Here is a 27,459-nt window from a genome sequence, read left to right as displayed (position 1 = left end):
CCGCATTAACACAGTGGCTACAAGAACAAGGCAGAGGCTAGGAACGCTGCAGCAAGTATCTCACCTCCTGACTCCCCGAAGCCCAACCAGTATGTACAAGGCACAAGTCAGAAGTGTGATGGAATAACCCCACTTTCCTGAATGGATGTAACTCCAACAATGCTCAGGAAGCTTGACACCATCAGGACAAAGCAACTCCAAGCATCCCCTTCCTTTACCATCGACGTTCAGTAGCAGCTGTGTGTACTATCTACAAAATGCACTGCAGAAATTCATCTAAGATCCTTAGTCTGCAGCTTCCAAACCTACAATCACTTCCATCCAGAAGAACATGGGCAGCAGATAAATAGGAACACCACCACCTGCAAATTCCCCTCCAAGTTACTCACCATCCTAACGTGGAAATATATCACTGTACCCTCATTGCCTCTGGTTCAAAATCCTGGAATTCCCTCCCTAAGGACATATTGACTGCAGTGGTTCAAGAAGTCAGCTTGCTGTTACTCTCTCAAGGGGAACTAGGACAGACAGTTAAAAAAAAGTACTGGCCAGCAAGTGATGTCCACTTCCACAACCTTGCATGATTTGGAGGTGCTGGTGTTGGACTGGGGGTACAAAGTTAAAAATCACACAACACCAGGTTATAGTCCAACAGGTTTATTTGGAAGCACTAGCTTTCAACCACCTGATGAAGAAGCAGTGCTTTTTAAATAATCATCAGATGTCCTCTTGCATGACTCAATTGAACTTGCCTCAATCACATTTTGAGGCAATGTAGTTAATGACTTGTGCACATATGTGTTTGTCACCATAGTCAGACCAGACCATATGGCTATTCTCTCATTAGAGAGAAATGACTGGTGTTGATTTAACCTGCGGGCCACCATACCTCAAGTGAAGGGAGAGGTTGAGAAGGAGAGTCCCTTATTGTAATATGAGCTGGTGAGGGGAATTAAACCCACATTGATGGTATCACACTGCTCTACAAACTACCTTCCAGCAAACTGAGTTAAACTGATCCCTTTGCACATAGTCACCCAGATGTCTCTACAACTGTATACCTTTTAGAAAGTACCCTGATGTTGCATTGTTACTCTGTGTTCTTTGTACCCAAATGTGTCAGTTCACACCTTTTCATGTGAAACGTCATCTATCACTTAATTGCCCACTTCACCAACTCGTCTCTGTCCACATAAAGTTCTATACTGTCCTTCCATGTGTATGGATCGATGACTCACAGTTTTATATCATCTGCACACCAAGATCTAATTTGTATCAGAATCAACAAGGATCCCAATACTGACCCCTGGGAAAATGCACAACAAATTTTAAACCCTTCTAATGATCAGCCCTGATCTCACTGAATGTTGAAGCAGAATCAGTGACCTGAATCCCAGATTTCTGCTCTTACACCTAATAGCCCTGGACTAATTTTCGTCCTCTATCATTGGACCAAGGCAGCACCTGTGCCATTTGTAAATATAGATGCAAAATATTTATTTAACATCTCTGCCATGTTCTTGCCTTCAATATGTAAATTCCCTTTTGGTCCTCAGCATGACCTTACTCCTCCTTTTAGCATCCTTTTGCTACTGACATCCTTTAGAAAATTTTTGGATTAGCCCATCATGGTAGCTTCTAGTCTCCTTTACAATAATCCCTCTTTGCATATCTTATTTGCTTTTTTAACCTTCTTCTTGACACTTCTGTATTCAGGTTTGTCCTCAATAGTATTTACTATCTGGCCCCAGTCAGAAACACATTTTTCCTTCTCTAACTTAGTTTCTATCTCCATCAGCCAGAGAGTTCTGGATTTGTTCAGCCTGCTTTTCCCTTTTGAAGAAATATACCGTGACAGTGTCTGATTGATCTCATATTTGAACGTTGCCCACTGCTCATTTTATGCTTCCCTCCTCCCATGCCCCCAATAATTGGTCCCAATTTATCCCCACCTCCATTCCTGCATCTTATGGTTTTATGATTTTATGGAATGAAAAGGGTGCAATGACATTGTTCAGTGTAATCCATAAGCCAACCACTCATGGGAAGAATATAAAGGAAGTCAGCTCCCTGTCACTTTACATAATCATCCTAAGCCTGATGGTACAATTATCACTGTTGCCAAAATATTCCCCACTGACACTTGGTTTACTTGGCTCATTTTATTTGTAAACATATCTTTTCTTGTTGGACTGGACACATACTGTTTTATGGGGGTCTAGATTAGAGTGGTGCTGGAAAAGCACAGCGGGTCAGGCAGTATCCGAGGAGCAGGAAAATCAACATTTTAGGCAAAAGCCTGTCATTAGAAATAGAGGCAGGGTGCCTGCAGAGTGGAGAGAAAAATGAGAGGGTGGTGGGGGTGGGGAGAAAGTGGCATAGACTAAAATAGGTGAGTGGGGATGGGGATGGAGGTGATAGGTCAGAGAGGAGGGTAGGGGAAGGTAGCAAAAAGTACAATGGGTGAATGGGGGTGGGGATGAAGGTGATAGGTCAGAGAGGAGGTGGAGTGGATAGGTGGGAAGGAAGATAGGCAGGTAGGACTGGTCATGAGGGTGGTGCTGAGCTGGAAGGTTGGAGCTGGGGTGAGGGGGGATAGGGGAAATGAGGAAACTGGTGAAATCCACATTGATGCCATACTGTTCTACAAATACCCCTGAACATATTATAAGAACACTTGTGCCTCATTGTCCATTACACTATCACTATTCCAACTTATTTTTGGGTAATTAGAGCCCCCCAGTTATCACTATGCTATGCCGTGTGCACTTATCTATAATTTTCTTGCCATTTCTTCCTTTGTATTCTTCCCACAAGTGGTTGGACTATGGATTACACTGAACAGCATAATTGCACTCTTTTCATTCCATAAAATTTAAAACCATTTGATGCAGGAACAAAAGTAGGGCATTCAGCTCCTTGTGTCTGCCCCACCATTCAATAAGACCATGGCTGATCTGATATTCTCCAACTCCATAGAACATAGAACATAGAACAATACAGCACAGAACAGGCCCTTCGGCCCACGATGTTGTGCCGAACTTCTATCCTAGATTAAGCACCCATCCATGTACCTATCCAAATGCCGCTTAAAGGTCGCCAATGAATCTGACTCTACCACTCCCTCGGGCAGCGCATTCCATGCCCCCACCACTCTCTGGGTAAAGAACCCACCCCTGACATCTCCCCTATACCTTCCACCCTTCACCTTAAATTTATGTCCCCTTGTAACACTCTGTTGTACCCGGGGATAAAGTTTCTGACTGTCTACTCTATCTATTCCTCTGATCATCTTATAAACCTCTATCAAGTCACCCCTCATCCTTCGCCGTTCCAACGAGAAAAGGCCGAGAACTCTCAACCTATCCTCGTACGACCTACTCTCCATTCCAGGAAACATCCTGGTAAATCTTCTCTGCACCCTCTCCAAAGCTTCCACATCTTTCCTAAAGTGAGGTGACCAGAACTGCACACAGTACTCCAAATGTGGCCTAACCAAAGTCCTGTACAGCTGCAACATCACCTCACGACTCTTGAATTCAATCCCTCTGCTAATGAACGATAATACTCCATAGGCCTTCTTACAAACTCTATCCACCTGAGTGGCAACCTTCAAAGATCTATGTACATAGACCCCAAGATCCCTCTGTTCCTCCACCTGACCAAGAACCCTACCATTAACCCTGTATTCCGCATTCTTATTTGTTCTTCCAAAATGGACAACCTCACACTTGGCAGGGTTGAACTCCATCTGCCACTCCTCAGCCCAGCTCTGCATCATATCTAAGTCCCTCTGCAGCCGACAACAGCCCTCCTCACTGTCCACAACTCCACCTATCTTTGTATCATCTGCAAATTTACTGACCCACCCTTCGACTCCCTCCTCTAAGTCATTAATAAAAATTACAAACAGCAGAGGACCCAGAACTGATCCCTGCGGAACTCCACTTGTAACTGGACTCCATGCTGAATATTTACCATCTACCACCACTCTCTGACTTCGACCGGTTAGCCAGTTTTCTATCCAATTGGCCAAATTTCCCTCTATCCCATGCCTCCTGACTTTCCGCATAAGCCTACCATGGGGAACCTTATCAAATGCCTTACTAAAATCCATGTACGCTACATCCACTGCTCTACCCTCATCCACATGCTTGGTCACCTCCTCGAAGAATTCAATAAGACTTGTAAGGCAAGACCTACCCTTCACAAATCCGTGCTGGCTGTCCCTAATCAAGCAGTGTCTTTCCAGATACTCGTAAATCCTATCCCTCAGTACCCTTTCCATTACTTTGCCTACCACAGAAGTAAGACTAACTGGCCTGTAATTCCCGGGGTTATCCCTATTCCCTTTTTTGAACAGGGGCACAACATTCGCTACTCTCCAGTCCCCTGGTACCACCCCAGTTGCCAGTGAAGACGAGAAGATCATTGCCAACGGTACTGCAATTTCCTCTCTTGCTTCCCACATAATCCTCGGATATATCCCGTCAGGCCCGGGGGACTTGTCTATCCTCAAGTTGTTCAAAATGTCCAACACATCTTCCTTCCTAACAGGTATCTCTTCTAGCTTATCAGTCCGTTTCACACTCTCCTCTTCAACAATACGGTCCCTCTCGTTCGTAAATACTGAAGAGAAGTACTTGTTCAAGACCTCTCCTATCTCTTCCGACTCAATACACAGTCTCCCACCACTGTCCTTGATCGGACCTACCCTCGTTCTCGTCATTCTCAGGTTTCTCACATACGCATAGAATGCCTTGGGGTTATCCTTGATCCTATCCGCCAGGGATTTTTCATGCCCTCTCTTAGCTCTCCTAATCCCTTTCTTCAGGTCCCTTCTGGCTATCCTGTATCCCTCCACTGCTCTGTCTGAACCTTGTTTCCTCAACCTTATGTAAGCCTCCTTCTTCCTCTTTACTAGACATTCAACCTCCCTCGTCAACCAAGGCTCCCTCACACGACCATTTCTTTCCTGCCTGATCGGTACATACATATCAAGGACACGTCGTATCTGCTCCTTGAAAAAGTCCCACATTTCCACCACATCCTTCCCTGACAGCCTATGCTCCCAACGTATGCTCCTCAAATCCTGTCTTACAGCATCGTAATTTCCCTTCCCCCAATTGTAAAAACTTCCTTGTTGTGCGCACCTATCTCTCTCCATAACCAAGGTGAAAGTCACAGAATTGTGGTCGCCATCACCAAAATGTTCACCCACTAACAAGCCCACCACTTGTCCCGGTTCATTACCGAGTACCAAATCCAATATGGCCTCCCCTCTGGTTGGACAATCTACATACTGCGTTAGAAAAGCTTCCTGGACACACTGCACAAACACCGCCCCATTCAATCTACTTGATCTAAAGAGCTTCCAATCAATATTTGGGAAGTTGAAGTCGCCCATGACTACGACCCTGTGGCTTCTGCACCTTTCCAAAATCTGTTTCCCAATCTGTTTCTCCACATCTCTGCTGCTATTGGGGGGCCTATAATAAACACCCAACAAGGTGACTGCACCTTTCCTATTTCTGACTTCAGCCCATACTACCTCCAGAGGCAGATCCCCCTCAAACTTCCTTTCTGCAGCCATTATACCATTTCTAATTAGCAATGCCACCCCCCCTCCTTTTTTACCACCCTCCCTAATCTTACTGAAACATCTGTAACCAGGAACCTCCAACAGCCATTCCTGTCCCTCATCTATCCATGTTTCCGTGATGGCCACAACATCGTAGTCCCAGGTACCGATCCACGCCTTAAGTTCACCCACCTTATTTCTGATACTCCTTGCATTGAAGTATACGCACTTGAGCCCATCTCTGTGTCCGCAAGTAGTCCCTGTCAGTGCTACCTTCTCCACAGCCTCCCTACAGTCTTGAACATCCTGACACACAGCTAGCTTACTTGCTGGACTACAAGTCCGGATCCCATCCCCCTGCCAAATTAGTTTAAACCCCCCCGAAGAGTGCTAGCAAACCTACCCCCCAGGATATTGGTGCCCTTCTGGTTCAGGTGCAACCCGTCCTGTTTATACAGGTCCCACCTTCCCCAGAATGCAGTCCAATTGTCCAAATATCTGAAGCCCTCCCTCCTACACCATCCTTGCAGCCACGTGTTCAACTGCACTCTCTCCCTATTCTTTGCCTCTCTGTCACGTGGGACCGGCAACAACCCAGAGATGACGACTCTGTCTGTCCTAGCTTTTAGCTTCCAGCCTAACTCCTTGAGCTCTTGAATGACCTCCCCACCCCTCTTCCTACCTATGTCGTTGGTGCCAATGTGTACCATGACTTCTGGCTGCACACCCTCCCCCTTAAGGATTCTGAAGACACGGTCCGAGACGTCTCGGACCCTAGCACCTGGGAGGCAACAAACCATCCGAGAGTCTCGCCCATGTCCACAGAACCGCCTGTCCGTCCCTCTAACTAGAGAGTCCCCTATAACTAGCGCTCTCCTCTTCTCCCCCTTTCCCTTCTGAATCTCAGAGCCACAGACCCCTTCACTGCAGCTTACACCTGCAAGGCTGTCCCCCCCAACAGTTTCCAAAGCTGCATACTTATTGTTGAGGGGAACGACCACAGGGGAACCCTGCACTGCCTGTTTCTTCCCCTTCCCACCTCTAACTGTTACCCAGCTACCTCTGTTCTCTGGCGTAACTATGTCCCTGTAGCTTCTATCGATCACCCTCTCAGCCTCTCGAATAATCCTCAGCTCATCCAGCTCCAGTTCCAGTTCCCTAACTCGTTCGGTGAGGATCAGGATCTGACTGCATTTCCTGCACACGAAGTCGGCAGGAGTATCGGTGGTCACCCCTACCTCAAACATCCTGCAGGAGGAACATTCCACTGCCTGCGCTGCCATGACTGTACACTGTCTCCAAAAACAAGAACACTGAGTCAATAACCTGTGGACTTTAAAGTTAGGTTAGAGGAGGAGGGTGGGAGGGAGGCCCTACGGAAGTAGGACCTGGGGTCTAGAACACACCCACTCAAATACTAATCACTTGCCTTCCCGCCCAGCTATGCGCTCCAACCTCACTTCCGCTGCCCGCTACAGGTAAGTAATTTTGAAACAAACTGTCTTACCTTAGCTGTAGTCTCCCGGGTTCGTTTTTCCTCGGCCGCTGCTCCCACTCAAATGTGGCCGCTGCTCCCACTCCAGTTTCCTTTCTTATGCCCACAGCCCTTGGTTTCCTTCGTGATTAGGAATCTGTCTATCTCACCTTGAATACACTTAATGACCCAGCCTCTATAGCTTCTGCAGTAAAGAATTCCACAGATTCATTACCTTCTGAAAGAAAAAAAACGCTGATTCCTTAGCTCCAGCCAAATCAATTCTGCCCTTGAACCCTCTGGAGTATCCTCATTCTCCAGTGCTGCAGACCCTCATTTAACTAAAAACACCCACTCTTCCTGCTCTTTTCCCCCTTCCTTTCATTTTGACTAATGGAGCCAGGAATATTTAACTCCCAGTCATGTCTTTTCTAGAGCCAAGTCTCTGTTATTGTCACAACATCAGAATCCCACATGGCAATCTGCATCTATAACTCCCCAATCTTGTTAACTATACTCACTGCAAACACACTGCCTAACCCTGATTTAGACTGACTTTGTCTCTTACTTCAACTCTATCTGTTAGCTTACTAATCCTTATTCCAGTACAATTTCCCTCTCCCAGAATTTTGAGCACTCTGCCATTACTTTTGAATTTTCTTTCCTGGTTTCCACTCTCATGCTGAGTTAATTAAAGTCTTGCCACCAGCACTCATTTCCCACTCACAAGGAACTGAGTTCGAGCTATTTTCAGGTGTAACAGACAGGAAGTGTATCTTTAGGACAGTTAGATGACATCCTGACTTAGGACACGACAGTGTAAAAGTGTTCACTATTATGTAGAATTATTATTACAGCAGTAAAGCAACAGTTTGCTTTCAGTTAATATATGTTTACTATATGTAATTAATTAGCATCATATTTAGAATATATGTAAGTGTGAGATTTTATAGGAATGTAAATAGTTAGCATGGTTAGTAAACTTCAAGATACCTGTCTCAACAAGAAAGGTCAATGGACTCGAAACGTTAACTCCGTTTTCTTTCCACAGATGCTGACAGATCTGTTGCATTTCTCCAGCAATTTCTGTTTTTATCTCAGATTTCCAGATCCACTGTTCCAAGTTTTATTGAAGATGCAGCTTCTGTACTTTCATTTACAAGGGCTAACCTATAGTCGCACACTGACCATATCCTACTGGCACTGGTGTTTCACTGAGAAACCATAGCTATGTGCTGCAGCTATTGTTATTATAATGAATGTACTTCCAAAGTAATTCTTTGGCTGAAAAGTATTTTGAGATATCCTGCGGTTATAAAATACAAATGCAAACTCTTCCTTTTCTCATTTCTTTGTGCATGTGACAGCCCTGTAAAGGAAAAAAAAACAGAATTGTAAATCACTAGAAAGGTAATGACAAAAAAGGAAAAGCAATGGCACTTAACTGTTAGATTGAAAAGATTTCCATCATCCCCACATCCACAAATTCTATTTTCTCTGTGCCCAGAATTGCCTGCTTAAAAGGAGTTAGTGTGGATTAGATGATTGCTTTGCCTTCATGTCATATTGCTCAGTGACAGAACAGTTTTATTGATGACTAATACCTCCTTGGCCAGCTTTGATGTCAAATTTAAGTATCCGCATTCCCCAACAACATGAGGTTGGGATTTTAAGCTCAGCTCAAAATTAGCACCTCAATTTACTCCTGTGGGAAGGTTGCATTGCCAAAGATGTCATTACTTGGATGACATGTTAAACCAAGATTCCTTCAGTTCATTTTGGTGGATGTTAAAGAGTTCCTGGTTTTATTTGGAGAGGACCATGGAAGTTCTGCTCAGGTATGGTGGCAACATCTATCTCCCAATCAACATCGAAAACTGATAATCACATCACTGCTGTTTCCAAATGGGCAGCTTTGGTCCTGACATTGCAACAGTAACTACATTTCCAGATACTTTATTGGTTGTTACCTTCTTTAGATCTTGCTGAGGTTTTGAAAGATGCTTCCTTACTCACTAGATATAACAGATACCTTGACCTCCATTTGTTATGCTCAATGTAAAGGGAGAGTTGGAATGTCATAGCACCTGTTCAGCTGTGGGTGTGAACCATTTTCAAAACAGCAGATTGCCTAAGTATCTCCATGGTATGTTTCTCCTTTGCTGAGATCCATTTATGTATTTAAGATTTAAGGTTTTCTCCCATAAATCATGTGTGGATATATAAATGGAACAAAAAAATGTACCACGAAATGGTGATTTGATAATCTTTGGGCGATAAGGAAGCCAAGCTGCTATCCCAACATTTTCCTTTTTTTTGCGGAGTGTGTGGGCAGTATGTCTGAGAACATATCCCCTGTAATCATTCATTGCCCATAATGGATATGTGATCATTTAAAGACATTAACTTGGGCAGGAACTTTCAGGGTCTGCATGGTTTGGAGGGACCTTTTTCCCTGGCACAAGTTTCTGGTCAAGGTTATGTTCCTGTGCCCCAAGTCTTGAAATTTCCCATTAATATTATGCCTTTAACATGCCCCTCATTCTTTAGAGGTGATTATATTTCTCAATAAGACAGAGATTGCAGTTTGAGGTTTTTCTGAAATGTTTAGGGTGTAGTGGAATACTCCCAATTGCCTGGATAAGTACAGCTCCAACAACACAAAAGAAATTTGACACCAGGCCAAGACAAAACAACCTGCTTGATTGCCACCATATCCCCAATTGCTACTAAACATCCACTCTTTCCACCGCCAATGTTCAATTGTAGCAAGATATATCATCTACAAGGTGCTCTTCAGGAATTCCAGGGAACCCCAGGATATTGGGGGTGTGGGGGAGAAGTGAAGATTCAGTGATAGTAACACAACCAAATGTTAAGAGATGATGGTTAGATTGGTTCTAATTTAAAATAGTCATTACCTGGCATTTGAATATTATTTGCCACTTCTCAGCTCATGTTGATTGAGTTTTCACTTTTTAAAATTAATTGAAGTGACATGGACATTAGTGGCAAGGTTATACCCAACTAACCTTCATAAAATGCTGGTGAATCACTTGCTTAAATGTAAGCTGACTGGCTTGCCTAGCAGTTTAGAGTCAATCACTACACTCTGGCTCTGGAGGCACATATAGACCAGTCAATATTGTCCATAAAGGGCATCAATGATCCAGATAGATTCTTATAACAACACTCCAGCAGCTGGTTGGTGACCATTTCTGATCATTAGTTTTAATAGTGGATTTTTAAAAATTTAATTAACTGAATGAAAATTTTGTGATGACATGGTAGGGTTTGAATTCACATCTCCAAACAATTGTTCCAGGCCTCTTATTAAGAGTCTAGAATCATAACCATGATTTTTTTATTCTGATAAAGATGATAGTTCTCACTTTTAATTTCTTTGGGTGCACTTCTAGAAGTATATAAAAGGATAAAGCTCTGCTATCTTAAATAATGGGGGGGGAGGGGGGGGGGGTTGTCCCAGTGGCTCAGTGGCTCAGTGGTTAGCACTGTTGCCTCACAGCACCAGGATCCCAGGTTTGATCCAGCCCCGGGTGACTGTGTGGAGTTTGCACATTCTCCCCATGTCTGCGTGGGTTTCCCCTGGGTGCTCCGGTTTTCCTCCCACAGTCCAAAGATGTGCAGGCCAGGTGAATTGGACATGCTAAATTGCCCATAGTGTTAGGTGCATTAGTCAGAGGGAAATGGGACTGGGTGGGTTACTCTTCGGAGGGTCGGTGTGGACTTGTTGGGCTGAAGGGCCTGTTTCCACTCTGTAAGGAATCTAATCTAAATAACGATCAGAATTTAGCATTTTGCTTTTCCTTGTCTTTCAGTCAGCCTTTAGTTGGAGAAACCAATTTCTTCATTTCTTAAGATTGCCCTCAAAATGAATGTAAATTACATTAGGTTCTCCATTTAGATCCCTCTCTCTCCTATATTCACAGAAAGTGAGGACGGGATTGTTAATTGTATCAAATGAGGTTAAGTACATACAAACAGAGTGCATTGATTTGATGGTCAACTGAGTACATGTGAAGAGATCGAACAGCAGAGTGGAGGCAGGAGATACAGGTCTGTAATGTTTCAAGCTGTGAATATGTCTATTCTGGGTTAAGAGAGGCATTGTTTTCTTTCTTCGCCAACTGGTTATCAGGAAACTATTGGCATGTCAGGGCAGTTTCTGTCTTGATCACAGATTGTCTCTGTATCTGTCATTTCAGATGGCTACTTGTATATCACTCTAGTACTTTTTATTTCAGATATGATTTTTAAAAACATTTTAATCTTATACTCATCAGGACAATTCACAAGAATATCGATGTAAAGGAAAAACAAGTTCTTTACTATTTGGAAAGAGAGTACTGACTGGTTGACAATTATTGCTATGGAGAATGCACCAGTTAGATAACAACTCACAGTTAACTGCCAAACTCTGTTTATTTTTTTTTTCTAAAGGCAATGCTGTGTGATCAGACATTCCTTTTCTTTTCTTTTTTATTTCTTTATCTTTTTTAACCTCCACACTACCGCCTAACTGCGGTAGTGCTTATTTTTTCCCCAGCACCCATGTTGTGTGTGTGTACAGGTGTGAGACACAGTGAAAGACACAAAGTGCACGAATCTTTATTCAATTTCCACCACCAGGAAGATAGAAAAACACCCGAGTGGCCAGTGACAAGCACTGCCCTTCACATCAAAGGGGCAATGCTGTGTGATCAAACAGTGAAGGGGAGGGCAGGGATTAAATCAAAATAGAGTTGGAGGGGGAAATAATACACTTCACTCCCTGCGGTGCCCACCTCCCAAACTCTGTTTACATTTAAAACAGGTTGATTCTGATTGGTCATGGAATTGCTCTGAGAAATGAATGGCTGTCCCCTGTCTTGCTGAGATGACACAGGCATAATGTGTGTGTATCTTCTTTCTGTCCACAGATAACAGGACCCTGTGCATTAATATATGTAGCTTCCAGCCTATGCAAGTATGCCACATTGTAAACAAACTGCGAACATTGAATTAGTTGTCAGTGCAATTCTTAGCACACTCAGAATTATGTAGCAAATGTCCAATTATAGAATTATGAGTTGGTATTTGGAAATTTGCAAGCACTGGCTGATGATACAGTCAGAACCTTTCCTGTTGTGAATTGCAAAAGAGATATGCTGTTTGATATGATCTACAACTTTATGGAACATATTTCCCACATATCTGGCATCACATTGGCACTGGAATTTCAGATCACACGAGAATAGAGCTCAACCTTTAGAGGAACAGATGAAGCCTATTTCCAACAATTCCCATTCTTCAGTAACAATTATAAGTGATGTTTACCATTAGCAGGATACTGATGCTAAGCCAAAAAGAGGTTATACCCATCTCACAAATATGTGATGTAGCACATATACAGTTGGTATACATATAACTTCAAATAACTCTTTTTGTTCGGTATACAAGATTGCTTTCTCTTTAAATTAATATTGTTCTGAATTGTTTTGATGAACGCAATACAAAACCTTTGACAAAAAAGCATCATTTTAAAAGCAATGCTCAACTTCGTTATCACCAAACAAATATTTTCTATTTCACCATCATGCATATGGCAAAATCTTTTCATGTTGCCTTTAAGAAGCTTACTTTTGACATAGTTTGCATCTGCAAACAGTTTGGAGTTATTTCAATACATATTTATTGAATTAGTGTACAGTATTTTATTACTTTGCTTTGGATTAGAACACATATTAAAGCCCCTCCTAAATATTAATTCTGCATAAATGTTTGATTTCTTTGCTGATGAATAATTTATAGTAAAGGTAGTGAGTTGTGTTGGCAATGGGATTTTAACACAAACCTTTACAATCAAAAGCAGAACAGAATAGTTTTCTGGGGAATAATTTGATTGTGTATTCCTCCTGTGGAATGTGTTTCATATTGACGTGCTTGCTTCTATGCAGAAAGCAATAACATTTGATTAAATAAGGGCCTCAGATGCTGAACACTGAAATTTGTTTCTGTTTGGTTTTATTAGCAGAGTCTGAGTTCTCAGTTAATGAATTGCCTCCAACAGTTGATAAAGAATGTGAATCACAGAATGGTTATGAAATACCTCCACAGAGGCCACTATCCCATAACCTAGTCACCCTTTATTTGGATGTGGAGAGTCCTTGACACTAAGCCAGCTCCCTCAGAACCAGCTCTCAGAGTGAACAGAACCCATGACATGCCTGTTTATATCTGTCAGCCAGGGCTCCCTGACTGGACCAGATTAGCAGCCTCAATCAGGGAACTCCTATTCTATGAGGTCCATCTGTTTGGCCTTGTTTCCATCACTACATCCCTTCCACTATGAGCCCAAGGACATCGGCCGGTTCCTTTTCTGGTACCTCCTCCTGTGGAGTTTTAGCTCTGAGTCAGGTTCCTCCAGCTGATAGAGGCAGCCTGTAATGAACAAAAGCTCACCTCTTGCACCCAGAGGATCGCTGAAGAAATTCATTCTCTTCTTCAGGTGGCAAAGGCAACAATGCTGTGATATCCACCATGTCCATCTTACATTTCGAGGCAACTTTAACACTCGATGGAAAGGGAGAACCCAATGATTCCAGAACAGTCAGAGAGGCAGTCAAGAAGCCAGGCACATTTTGTTACTACACCATTGGTGAGTTTGCAGCTTTCATATGGTCCACATGTTTGTTCAGGACCATCGCACCTACCCAAATTTGAAACATCACCAGACCTGACCTCATGTCAACCATGCCTCTTAGCCAAGCAGGGCCATTCCTGTAGTTTCTACACCAAACCTCATCTCCTGAAGTTAGCTGTCTCTTTCACTTAGCAGAGTCTTGTATTCAGCATTGGCATTCCTCATGCCATTTCACCCTGCCCTCCAGGTCAGGGACGATCAGAGTTAACCTGGCGCAGAGACTTCTCTCCATTAGCAACTCTGCTGGAACTATCCCTGTCATTGTATGAGGGGTGGTCCAATAATCAAATCAGAACCTGGACAGTTTGGTATCCAGAGAAGCTAAAGGCTGTCTCTTTCAGCTGCCTTCTAAGTTTGGCCTGCTCTTTCTGCCAGACCATTGGATAATGGATGATATGGAGTTGGCCTTATATGACAAAAAACACTTGACTTTAGGAACTGCTCAAATTCTCTGCTGGTAAATGATGGCCCATTTTCTGTGACCAACACTTATGAGAGTCCATGAATTGCAAAAGATGCGCGCAGTTTTTATATCATCGTCCCTGTGTTTGATGAATTAGATTATTGCAGCCATTTTGAATGGGCGCCTACAATATCTGAAAACAGTGAGCCCATAAAAAGACCCACATAATCAATGTGTAACTGAGTCCAAGGTTTGCCTGTCAATTCCCATGAATGTGGGGAAGCTGTTGGCGATAATTTTTGTCCTTGTTGGGACTCTAGGCACTGCCCTACCAATGTAGCTATGTCTGCATCCAGTCCTGGCCACCAGACATAACATCTTGCCAACATCTTTACTTTGGAAACTCCTGGATGACCCTGGTGGAGTTTAGCCAATATCTGGCAGCAACCTTTTCTCTGGATGATCACTGTTGTTTCCCATAGTAATATGCCATCCGCTACTGTGATAGGGTCTCTCCAGGTCCAAAAAGGTTTCAATTCTGGTTGTGATAGCCCTTTGGTTACCCCATCATCACCAGCTGTTTTGGCTTTGACAGGACTGGATCTTTCTGTGTATCCAGAAAATTTAAAATCATTATGGATTCTTCCAGTGGCTGTACCAATGGTGGTGTATCTGCCAACGATCTCAATGCATCAGCATTTGCTACTTGACCTCCCAGATGAGGTGTTCCAACTTGTAATTATACTCACTTAGTATTCAAGCCCACTGAATTTGGCCTGAAATGATGGGCACCACTGCATTGTCCTCTTTTAGTAGATCTAGTAGGTGTTTGTGGTCTGTAATTATTACAAATTTACATCTGTAAATATATTGGTGGAATCTCCTGACTCCAACTATGACTGCCAAACCTTCCTTCTCTATCTGGGTGTATTTACACTCAGCATTAGCCAAGGTCTTAGATGCAATTGGACATTCTTCTCCATTGGGCCATCTATAAGCTAATACTGCCATGATACTGCACAGGGAGGTACCGCGTGTCAGTACAAGATTTCACTTGGGACCATAGCGTGCCATCACCTTGGAGGATGATAGCTATTTCTTCACTTCCCTGAAAGCTATGGCTTGGCTATGTGACCATTTCCATGGCTGACCCTTTGCTAAGAGTTGATGCAAAGGTGCTAGGATGGAGGCCAGGTTATGTATGAGCTTTCTGTAATAAATCACTAACCCAAGGAAAGGCCTCTGCTCTAGTACAGACATTGGATCATCCTCACTTTGTCTTCCAATGGGTGCAACCTGATCTTGTTGATCCTGTAGCCGAAGCAGGTTACTTAGGTTGCCTGGAACACACATTTTTCTCTTCTAAGGCCAACCTCTGCCTGTGAGAACCATCTCAGGACTATGTCCAAGTTCTTTAAGTGGTCTTTATTGATCTTCCTATTATTAGCATGTCGTCGAAATAAATCTGGCGATCTGCCATAAATCGTGTAAAATGTTCTCCATCAACGGCTGAAACATTGCATAGGCTGATGATATGCCAAATATCAGTCTCGTATATTGGTATAAACCCTTATGGGTATTAATTATAGCATATCTCTGGGAATCCTCATCTAACTGTAATTGCAGTTGTGCAAGGCTCATGTCCAACTTTGTGAAAGACAGATTTGTACATAAATCCTCTATGCAAGGGATTCTGTACTTATCCAGCTGTGAGAAGTGGTTTACCATTTGTTTAAAATCTCCACAAAGGTGAACAGACCTGTTGGGCTTCACAATTGGTCTGACTGGTGCTGCCCGTTCTGCAAACTCTACAGATTTGATGCTTCCTTCACTTTCCAGCCTTCTGATTTCTGCCTTTACTTTTGCACCTAAGGCAAAGGGCACTATGGTGGGGGGGACCTTGAAGAATCATGGAATTGCTTCATGGTCAACGTGCAAAGTGGCATAGTATCATTTGGTAATCCCGCAACCTTCCTGAAAAGTGCTCAAGTATGGAATAGGACTTCACTCAGACAGCCATTTTATAATCAAAAAAAATGTTGAGCCAATCAAGATGAATCTTTCTCAACCAATTTCACCCCCTCAGGTTTGAGCCCAAGCCTTTTAGTATTATTAGTGTTAACTGAACCAGCTGCTTCTCATAAGAGACTGGAACTGAAGCTGTACTCTTAGTCTGCAAAGGGTTACTTGGTATGGGTTCTCAGTCTACTCAGCAAACTTCAGGATGGGTGGCCAGAGCAAATTTTGTTAATGACTGGCTCTGCAATCACTGAAATGGCCATCTGGTATCGACCTGCATTAGAACAGACTGACCCTTTAACCAGACTGTTTTTTGATTGGTTTTGATTTGGATATTCCTAAGCAATTTAACTGTTCCAAACCAAATGCAGGTTGACTTTCCAGGGTGTGCACTGTCCTGGATACAGGCCTATGAGCTGTCTTACTCAAATTAGTTCTAGTAAGATTCTTTTGCTGTCTTGAATCCGCATGCTGGCAGCAACTACAATGACTTGCTGGCTCCCATCCGAAAGGGGCTGGCCCAGAGACCGTCTGTTCAGGATGTGTCCTGAGTGAAACAATGCAATTGCCTTCACTCAAGTGGTGTTCTCCAAGCTTTGTCAGACTAGGGAGCGTGTTAACTTCCATCAGAATATGCTGCAACTCCAATGCTCCACTCACCACATATTCCAACAATAAAGCCAGTTGTAGCCCCCATTTGAGGTCCAGTTAGTCTTTACTAGGAGGCACTTTTGCGTGGTTACATCATTAATCCAACACATCAAATGGTCTCTCAGCATCTCATTAAGGATTGAACTAAAATCACATGCCTCTGCCAGTTGTCTTAATCCAGTTAAAAATCCCAATAAGGATTCACCCAATTCTCAAATGCCAAGTGAAACCCATAGCATCTCAGAATTAGAAGAGGCTTGGATTTGTAACATTCCTTAACTAAATCTGTAAACACTTGAAAGGTTTTAGTATGTGATGCCTCAGGGGAAGTTAGGCTTCCAATAACTGAAAAATCTGTGGTTGCATAAGGTTTCAGGAGAATTATTCATTGTTTTTCATCTGTCCCAATGCAATTTGCCTGGAAAAAAATAACACATTCTTTCCATAAACTGGGCCTAGTCTTCGACTGCAGGATTGAACAAGTCAAGCTTCCCAAATAACGGCATGATGCCAGAAATGCTTACCCCAACTCAAAGATAGCTATTGTGAGTGAATTTCTTCAGGAGCAAGCTTTTCTCTCATTGCCATCAAATAACTCCATAGAGGCCCCACCATTCCAGCACCAAGTCACCCTATATTTACACGTGGAAAGCCTTTGACACTGATCCAGTTCCAAGTGAACAGAACCTCTGAATCTCCTGTCTATATCTGTCATCTAGGCCTCCTTGATTGGACCAGATTAACAACCCCAATCAGGGAACTCATATTCTATGAGGTTCATCTGACTGACCTTGTTACGATCACTGCAGGTCATAATACCTTCGGCCCATCATGACGGCCGGCTTGGCAAAAGAATGATTCACCAAAATCCACTTTCTCACATTTCCCCCATAGCCCTATATATGCTCCCTTTTCAGATAATCATTGAATTCTTTTTCATATGCCTCGGGTGAACCTGTCTCAACCACAATCTCTACCTGCGTAGATCAGATCCTAGCCAAATAAGTGAAAAGGTTTCTTATTTCTTCCTTTGGCCAATTACTTTAATCCTGTGGACTGTCATGCTTAATTTTTCCATGAATAGGAAATGTTACTTAGTTAATGTGCAGGAAACCAGTTAGTGGGGTTCAGGGTTTCTTTTTCAGGATGACAACCTGTGACCAGTGGGCTTCCACAGGGATCAGTGCTGGGTCGCAACTGCTTACAATATGTATGGGAAGAAAGAAGTGAATGTACTGTTCCCAAATCTGCAGATAATAGGTGGAGAGACAGGTTACGAGAGGAATACAAATAGTTTACAGAATGATATTGATAGGTTAAGTAAGTGGACAAAAAGTTGCCAACAGAGTATATTGTGAGAAAATGTGAAATTATTAATTTTGAAAGAGATCAAAAGAACAGAATATTATTTATATGTAGAATAAATGCAGATAGACCATCAACTTGCAGATCATATCAAACAATATATTCGTTTTGCAATTTACAAGGGACATGAAGGTGCTTGTGTATGAAACACAGGAAGCTAGCTTGCAGCTGCAGCAGGTAATCAGGATGGCTAATGGAAGATTGGCCCTTATTTCAAGGGTGTTGGAATATAAGAGTAAGGAAGTCTTCAATTGTGGTTGAGACCATATCTGGAGTACTGAGAGTAGTTTGGCTCCCCATATTTAAGGAAAGATGTCATTTGATTGGAGGCAGTCCTGAGAAGGTTCATGAGGATGAACCCATGTATGGAGTGAGTGTCTTAAGAGCATAAGTTTAAAATAATGAGAGGTGATTCTTAAGAGACTTGACAGAGTACATGTTTAGAGGATGTTTTCTCTCATGGGAGAGTCTAGGACTAGACAGCATCTTCTCAGAACAAAAGGGCACCAATTTGCGATTGAGATAAGGAGGAGTTTCTTCTCTCAGAGGGTTGTGAATCTTTGTAACTCCTAGCCACAGAGAGCTGGAGGGGCAGAATCCTTGTGTATATTTAAGGCTGAGATGAACAGATTCTTGCTCAGTAGATGAATTAAAGGTTATGGGGAAAACACAGGCAAATATATTTGAAGAATGTTGGATCATCCATGATCCTATTGACTAGCAAAGCAGGTTTGAGGCCACTGAATGGCATATTCTTGTTCCTAGTTCTTAGCACCTTATGGTTGCCCTATTTTGCTCAGCTCTCTCATAATTTTGAATACATCCACCAAGTCTCTTGTCTGTCTTCTCTTCTCCAAGGCAAATAATACCAATTTCTCCAATCTCCTTGTGTAATTGATGTTCCTCACCCCTGACATCATTTTCATGAATATTTTCTGTGTTCTCTCTAGTGCATTCATAAACGTCCGAAGATTTGATGTCCAAACCTATTATGATGTTGGAAGCACAGCAGCCACTTTGTGCACAGCAAACACCCAAAAATAAACAATGGGACAATGATTAAGTAATCTGCTTTTCTGTCCTGTTGCTAGTTGAAGGAAAGATTGGCGAGGCACCCAATGGAAAATTCCGATCATCTTCAAAATAGTGCCATGTGATCACTTATCTATCTATCCTTATGAGGGGAGATGGAGCCTTGTTTTAATATCTCATCCAAAATATAGCACTTAGTGTCATGGTGTCTCTGAAATATTAGCATGGATTTTATGCTCAAGTTTAACGAGTTGGATTTGGACCTTTTCATTGTCCTGTGTCCATATTGAAGTAAATTTTTAAAATGATAACATTATACTCTTTGAATTGTGAATATTGATCCTATAGAATATACATGTCAAGCAGTCAGCTCTCTTATTAACACTTTCAGACACGTGCAGAATAGTTTCATCCCTTCGAGTTATGAGCCACTGCTTTTAATTTTGTGTTGCTATGGAAGCATGGTGAGAGGGGGCTCGTTGTAAAACAGTGACCTGGTTAATTGTGGGAAACCCAGGATAAAATGCAACATGTTTGACAGTGGCTGTTAAACCCATCCGTACCTCAGTACAGTTTTACTAATGGAATTTCTCATTTAATCAGTGTGACATGGATCTACATGGTTCAACCACCCATTCAGGAACCAGAACAAACACCAGATTCAGGTTGAAGGAGTGTGGAGATAGGAAAAAGATGATCAAGTAGCAGAATGGCGATGCCACAATAAAACTGTGCCTTGTTTAATTGACTCCTCTCTAGGAGTGATGTTAGACAGTGAGAAACACAGCAGAGATTGAGGACTCAATTTGACAAGGCAACATGCCTCCCATGCCCAGCAAAACCCTCACCCTTAACCAGATAAAATATCAGTGGCAAACCCACACATTGTTCTGCAAGCTGCTTTGAAGCAATTTAATGCCGGGGATAGTATTGATTGCTTTAAGGTGAGATTTTTTTTGCCAAATCTGCGGAGATATTCCACATTTTGAGAGCTGCCAGTCAATCAAATGACTGCCAGCTCTCGACAGTCCAAGCAGTGATACTGGGAGTTACCAGCAATTGCTGGAATGCTTTTTAGTTATGAGTTCACAAGTGCAAACATCACTGGTTAGACCAGCAATGTTTTTCAATAATATACTTTATTCATAAATTATCTACAAGTAAATACAAAAAGTACAAAACACTTCCTTGCAGACTTTATGGAAAATACAGTAGAATTTTGACATTTCTCATAAGGCTTCAATTCAGTTGCTATCCATGCCTCATCACCCATAGAAAGATAATGGCAAGCCACTTTCTTGAATGTATGCAGTCATTGTGGTGTAGGTACACCCATTCTGTTGTTAGGGAGAGTATGTCAATATACATTAGCAATTATGGGAATTGACAATTAACCTCACTCATGAGGACTTGTCACATACAATGTAAGGCTCTAGAATCACATGTGGAATACAACATATTAGAACTAACTGATGCTCTCTCCACATTGCTCTGAAGAATCATCTAGACTTGAAACATGAGCATGCTTTCTCTCCATGGATGCTGCCTGACCTTCTATGATCTCCAGCAGTTTTTGTTTTCAGTACAGATTCCAGCATCTGCAGTAATTTGCTCCTATCTTTGTCCACATTATTGGTTTCAACATCTCCCTCACCCACTCCTCAATCCACAAGCACCAGAAAATTAACCTTCAGCCAATATGCTGTGACTGTTCCATGCTATATGACTAGCACATTCCAGTATGTATTTCTCAAGTCAGTGAGTCTGACAATTCATGGAAACAGATCTTTTCGGATGTTTTGTGCCTTGTAGCTCTTCAATCTACAAACAGGTTGGCTTTGTACTGAATTCTAGGCCAGTTTTCGACTAAGTTCTTGCTGTGTGCTCTGCACTCCCCCAGCCCACAGGAAGTTGGATATGACTCAAATTAATTTCACAGAGGGTCATTCCTGGTATGAAATAAATGGTTTTTACATCTTGTCATCAATTCTCGGCCTTTCAGGTGAAATAATTGTTTTCCAACTGATTCTAATTTCACTTTTGCTGTGGAAATTATACAAGTGATCTGGAAAACAACAAGCAAACCAAGAATCAATAGGACCTAGACAATTCTGTCAACTCTATGAATACAATAAAAATAACGTGAAATTAGGCCCTAATGTACTTCCCAATTGGATCAAGTTGAGAGAAATGCAATTTTTTTTGGCTTTGAGGGTTATTTTTTATGCTGTGGAGTGGGTGGAGGAGCTGCTGAAACAAACTTAACTGAAAATCATGAGTCAAAAATTTCTGGAAATTCTTAAAGCAAATGCTATGAATTGACTGGCCCTGGTGGCTCAGTATTCGACACTTCTGCCTCACAGCACCAGAGACCAGGGTACAATTCCGCCCTCAGACAACTGTTTGTGTGGAGTTTGCACATTCTCCCCATGTCGGCGTGGGTTTCCTACAGGTGCTCTGCTTTTCTCCCACAATCCAAAGATGGGCAGGTGAGGTGGATGCTAAATTACCCATAAGTGTCCAGGAATATTCAGGATAGGAGGATTAGCCATAGGAAATGCAGGGTTATAGGGACGGGGGTGATGTGGGTCTGGATGGGATGTTCTTTGGAGGCTCAGTGTGACTCAATGGACTGAATGATCTGCTTCCATGCTTGAGGGATTCTATGGTTATTTTCTTCAATCATCAGCTTGTACTATTTTAGTCTGCAAATTTCTGGAACTCTGAAATGTTGGAATTATGATACCATTTTTTTCAACCGGTCTCCAGGTGGAGTTCCCCAATTTCCCCAAGCTCTTCAAATGCTACCTGATCTGCTGTGCTTTTCCAGCACCACACTCGAAACTCCAGCACCTGCAGTCCTCATTTTCGCCCTATGATAAATTTTCTGTCAGGTGATGTAAAAGATGATCTCTTTCAGGAACCATATAAAAGTCCTGAAAAAACTTGATTGATCTCTGCATTAGGCATTTTGAATATGTACCACGCTTTCAGTAAAACCATGTGGTCTTCACTGTCCAGCTGCATCATCAATCACAGAATTTGTCTGTTTTGTTACACACTTTAAATGGAGGTGTTCCAGCACTACCCACACAGAAATGCTTCCTAATCTTAATGACATCACCCTAACTTTTCTCACTGCCAGTAATGAACTTGCAATCACTGACAACTTCAGAATTGGTTTAAAACATTCTCAAAAACTGTGCCAAAATTTGTTGGGAGACAGAGGTAGAATTTGTCATCTGTGTTGCCAGGGTTGAGTTATAGGAAGAGGCTGAATAGGCTGGGGTTGTTTTCCCTGCAGTGCCAGAGGCTGAGGGGTAACCTTGTAAAGGTTTATAAATCATTAGGGTATGGACAAGGTCTTTCCCCTGGGGTAGGGGAGTCCAGAATTACAGGCCATAGGTTTAGGGGGCGAGGAGAAAGATTTAAAAGGGACATAAGGGGCAACTTTTATACGTAAAGGATGGTGCATGTATGGAATGAGCTGCCAGAGGAAGTGGTGGAGGCAGGTACAATTACAACATTTAAAAGGCATTGTGATGGGTATATGAAAAGGGAGGGTTTAGAGAGATTTGGGCCATGTGCTGGCAAATGGGACTCGATTAGGTTGAGATATCTGGTCAGCATGGACAAGTTGGACGGAAGGGTCTGTTTCCATTTCTACATCTCTGTGACTCTATGACTCTATAGTTGCCAGAACTAAGCTGTATGGTAGTTATAACTGATGGCACATCTCTGCAAGATTGTTTACTGACCTAGTCAATTAGAAAGTTAGTTTGCCTTACTTGTTCCCTGTCACAGGTATCAAGGTCTGCAAAAATGGTTGATGGCATCTCGGGAGTAGCTAATTAATATACCCTGAAGCTAGGCATGCTTTTATCCTCCAGTACATCTGAATGTGTGAAATACTGTGCGCTTTGTTTCCAAGAAAGTATTTAATGTTATGATTAATGAGCCATTGACAATTCTTAGTGTTGCAAACCCAGGTTCTTTTAGGATTAGGAGCCTCAAGAAATCCTTTCTCCAAAGTGACATTTGATTGCACACACAGTTGTATGGAGAGCAGTTGTCTAAAAAAAAGCATCTTGGCTGCAACCTGACAGTTCCTTCCTGGTTTTCCTCCTTGCTGAAAGATCTCAGGTAGCAGATTTAAATAAAGCTCTCTGCCTTTTCTCTTATTTATTCATGGGTTGTGGACATTGCCGTCTAGGCTAGCAGTTAGTGCTTCAAGGGCGATTAAATGTTAGCCTTACTGGGGTCTGGAGTCACATGTATGCCAGACCAGGTAGGGATGGCAGATTTATTTCCTTTCAGGAAGGAAGGGGCATTACTGAACCCAATGGATTTTGATAACAATCATTCCACTGTTGCCAGCTCTTTTTAATCCAAAATTTTAATTGAGTACAAATTTCACCATCTGCTAAAATGAATTTCATATCCGTGTCCCAAGAACATTATGCAGTGGCTTTAGTCCAGTGACTTTATCACTTACCCACCAGCTTCTCTGTACACACAGGCATACAGCAGTAGGGAGTTATAGACACTCAATCCATACTTCTGTGGATATATTTCCAAAATAAAAATTGTTCCAGCTTTCAGAAAGATGGAGAGAGAAAGAGAGACTGAGAGATTTTGAGCCCAGCAATCTGCATTTGGTTTCACTCCTAGATTTCAGTAACTTAATTACTTAATGTGATTTACCCAAATTTAAGTATGATTTAGAACATCCACCTTCCTCAGGTGGAATAGTGGAATGCTGCATGGAAGAGTCTTCATTACAAAGGACCAGGACCTTACTTTAATATTTCACTGAATTTTGAAATGGCCACAGCAAACTGTGAAATTCAATGGATATTGGCTAATCTCAACTCGGACGCAATCCTGTTTTACATGAACCCAAGTGACCAAGCCTAAGGATTCCAGATTACCACAGGCATTGTTGTGTGCTTACTTTTGAACATTGTATCATCCTCCATATGTTTTTTTTTCCTTTATTCATTCACAGGATGAGGGCATTGCTGGCTAGACAGCATTTATTGTCCATCCTTAATTTGCCAGAGGGCAGTTAAGAGTCAACCACATTGCTGTGACTCTGGATTCACATGTAGGCCAGACCAGGTAAGGATGGTAGTTTCCTTCGCTAAAGGGCATTAGTGAACCAGATGGATTTTTCCCACTATCGACAATGGATTTGTGGTTAATTCCAGATATTTATTGAATTCATAGTCCACCATCCATCATGGCACAATGCAAACCCATGTTATGAAGATGTGGGTGTACTGTACCTTTAAGAGAGTTAAAAGCTAGCAGTGACAGCACCAAGTGTTCTGAATAAGATACAATGTAACATGTGGTCCAGCTACTGGGGTAACTGGGGTAGCTGGTTGCCTGGAGACAAAAACAGATTTGAATTATGCCAATCAGTTTAAATATACTCCCCCAAAAATACCAAACTCCAATCCAGTTTGAATTTAACATATTGACAATCTTAAAGGCCAATGACATAATCCGATGCTTTGGGGTATAAAACTGGGGAAAACTGAACATTAGGAGGAGAACTGCCAAGCCAGGGACATCTGCAAATTGCACAGAGAATAGCTCTCTTAAAGGTGCCTTTATCGATCAATAACCTGTGAAGCAGAATCCCCAAGAAGAAGGAAAGTACACAGAAATACAGAGAAAACTGAAAGCTGTCTGGTTTTGAGATAAGAAGCTTTTTTTTGTAAATCTTAATCGGGTTTTTTTTGGACCAGTATCGTAGGGAAAGGTAAAAGATAGGTTAGAGGAAGGAGTTGTAAATAGTTGTTAGTTAATTATTATCTGTTATACATTAAAAAATAAAGTTGTTAATTTTTACTTTAAATAGCTCTTGGCTTCTCTAATTTTCACAAATTTTCATGGTATAATTCTTTTTTGTGTTGATGGTTTAAATTAAGTGGGAGGGTTTACCCTGTGTTGTAACAGTGTGGGGCCTCAGGTCTGGTATTTGAACTGGTTTAGACAGATTTGAATAGATTTGGGGATATGAAAAATCCCATGAGATTTAACCATCTGCAGCTTAGTGCCCTAGATCTTTAAATAAAATGTGGGTGAGGCAATTTGTTTGCTTTCAGTAACTTGCAGTTGATTAAATTAAAAGTGAGAGAAATGGCTCTTAAAATTGCTAAAGAGGTTCTGGGGTTTGAAGATGATTCTCAAATTTGCCATGAATGTTTGGAAGGAAAGAAAAAGACCATACTTTTAGAATTAGCAAATAAGTTAGATTTGTAGTTAATCAAGGACAAAAGTAAAGCTGAAATTGCCAGGGAATTACTCAAACACTCAGACAGAAGTGTTTAGTCCTGAAAGGCTAAGAGATTTGCAACAGCAAGACAAGACAATAAAAGATATGCATGTGGATGTGTGCACCAAAAAGGAGGCAGAGAATATTCCGGAGGGTTATTATCTGAAGATAGAAACTTAAGGCATAAATGGAGAGCACGGCAGTTTAGTGCAGAGGAGAAATGGCCTGGAGTGCACCACATTATGTTGCCGGTAGCATACAGACAGGAAGTATTACCGGTAGCACAGGAACTACCTATAGGAGGTCACCTAGGGGTACGAAAGACTCAGGCTAAGGTACAAAAACATTTTTATTGGCCTGGAATGCACAAGGATGTGGTTAACTTCTGCCGTACGTGTCATATGTACCAATAGTAGGTAAGCCACAGGCGGTAATAAAACCAGCCCCTTTGTTGCCAATTCCCACATTTGAAGAACCTTTCATGCTGGTTATAATTGATTGTGTAGGTTCCCTCCTGAGAACTAAAAGTAAGAACCATTACTTGTTAACCATAATGGATGTGCCTACCAGATTTCTGGAGGCAATTCCATTACGGAGTATCAAGGCAGAAGGGATAGTAGAGGAGTTAGTGGCTTTTGTCACATGGTATGGATTGCCCAGAGAGATTCAGTCAGACCAAGGGTTAAACTTGACTGCTAGGCTGTTTAAGGAGGTTATGGATAGCTTAGGTATACAGCACTTTAAATCCAGTGTTTATCATCCTGAATCCCAGGGAGCTTTAGAAAGGTGACATCAGACCTTGAAGACTATGTTGAGAGCATACTGCCAGGAGTACCCGAATTATTGGGATAAAGGTATCTCATTTATATTGTTTGCCATTAGAGATGCCCCAAATAAATCTACTCAGTTCACTCCCGTTGAGTTAATATTCTGTCATGAAGTGAGAAGCCCCTTGAAATTAAATAAAGAAAAATTAACAGGACCAAAGATCTCACACTTACATTATGTATTGGAGGTGAGGGAGAAATTAAATAGAGTAGGTGAGTTAGCTAAACAGCACCTAAAGAGGGCACAGTATAGAATGAAGCAGGTGGCAGATAAAAGCTCTGAGTCTCGGAGGTTAAGTGGATGGCCAATCTACTTAACTTGTATATCTTTGGTGTGTGGGAGGAAATCAAAGCACCCAGAGGAAACCTACACAGACACAGGAAGAACGTGCAAATGCCACACTGACAGTTACTTGAGGATTGCACTGAATCGTGGTCCTTGGTGCTGTAAGGCAGCAGTGCTAACCACTGAGCCACCACACTGCCCCATACTTGTTCTCACAACTTATGCACTGGGAATTGATAACTCTGCAGTTATGTAAAATCAAAATTTTATCACGGCCATTTAGTTCTTTGATTCAAACAACCTTATTATTCTACTCAGCACTATATTGTCACATGAAAAGAACAGCAACATTGACATTTCTCTCGTGCAAGAATAGAGTGGGCCATTTAATTCCTGCCCAGGTGGTTTATTCTGGATGTTAAAGTACTTCTATTTTTTTCCATTTCTACAAAATAAATTGTATCTTACTTCCAGTACATTGCATTTCACAACATTCAAAATAGATTTATTGGAAGACTTTTGCTGAATAGCAAGAGTTTTTTTTTAAATTACAATTTGCAGCTCTCTCAGTGCATTATTCTAGTATTCATTAATCAATAGGCCCAGAATAGAATGAAAATAGTAAAACATACTCAATAATAAGTTGGGAAATCTTAGGGCAATTAAACATAGGGATGAACAGCATTATGTTGGTGTGAAAAGAGACTGGTTAATCAAACACTATTAGTTTGTATTTTATATCAGATCTGATAACCAAAGTAGAAATTAAGTTGCACAGGATTTCTTCTGCTTTGATTGACAGGAATGAGGAAGAGAAACGTAGCCTTGGGCT

The sequence above is a fragment of the Chiloscyllium punctatum genome, chromosome 20 (assembly GCF_047496795.1).
Source record: "Chiloscyllium punctatum isolate Juve2018m chromosome 20, sChiPun1.3, whole genome shotgun sequence".
Lineage (NCBI taxonomy): Eukaryota > Metazoa > Chordata > Chondrichthyes > Orectolobiformes > Hemiscylliidae > Chiloscyllium > Chiloscyllium punctatum.
This window is presented reverse-complemented; position numbering follows the sequence as displayed.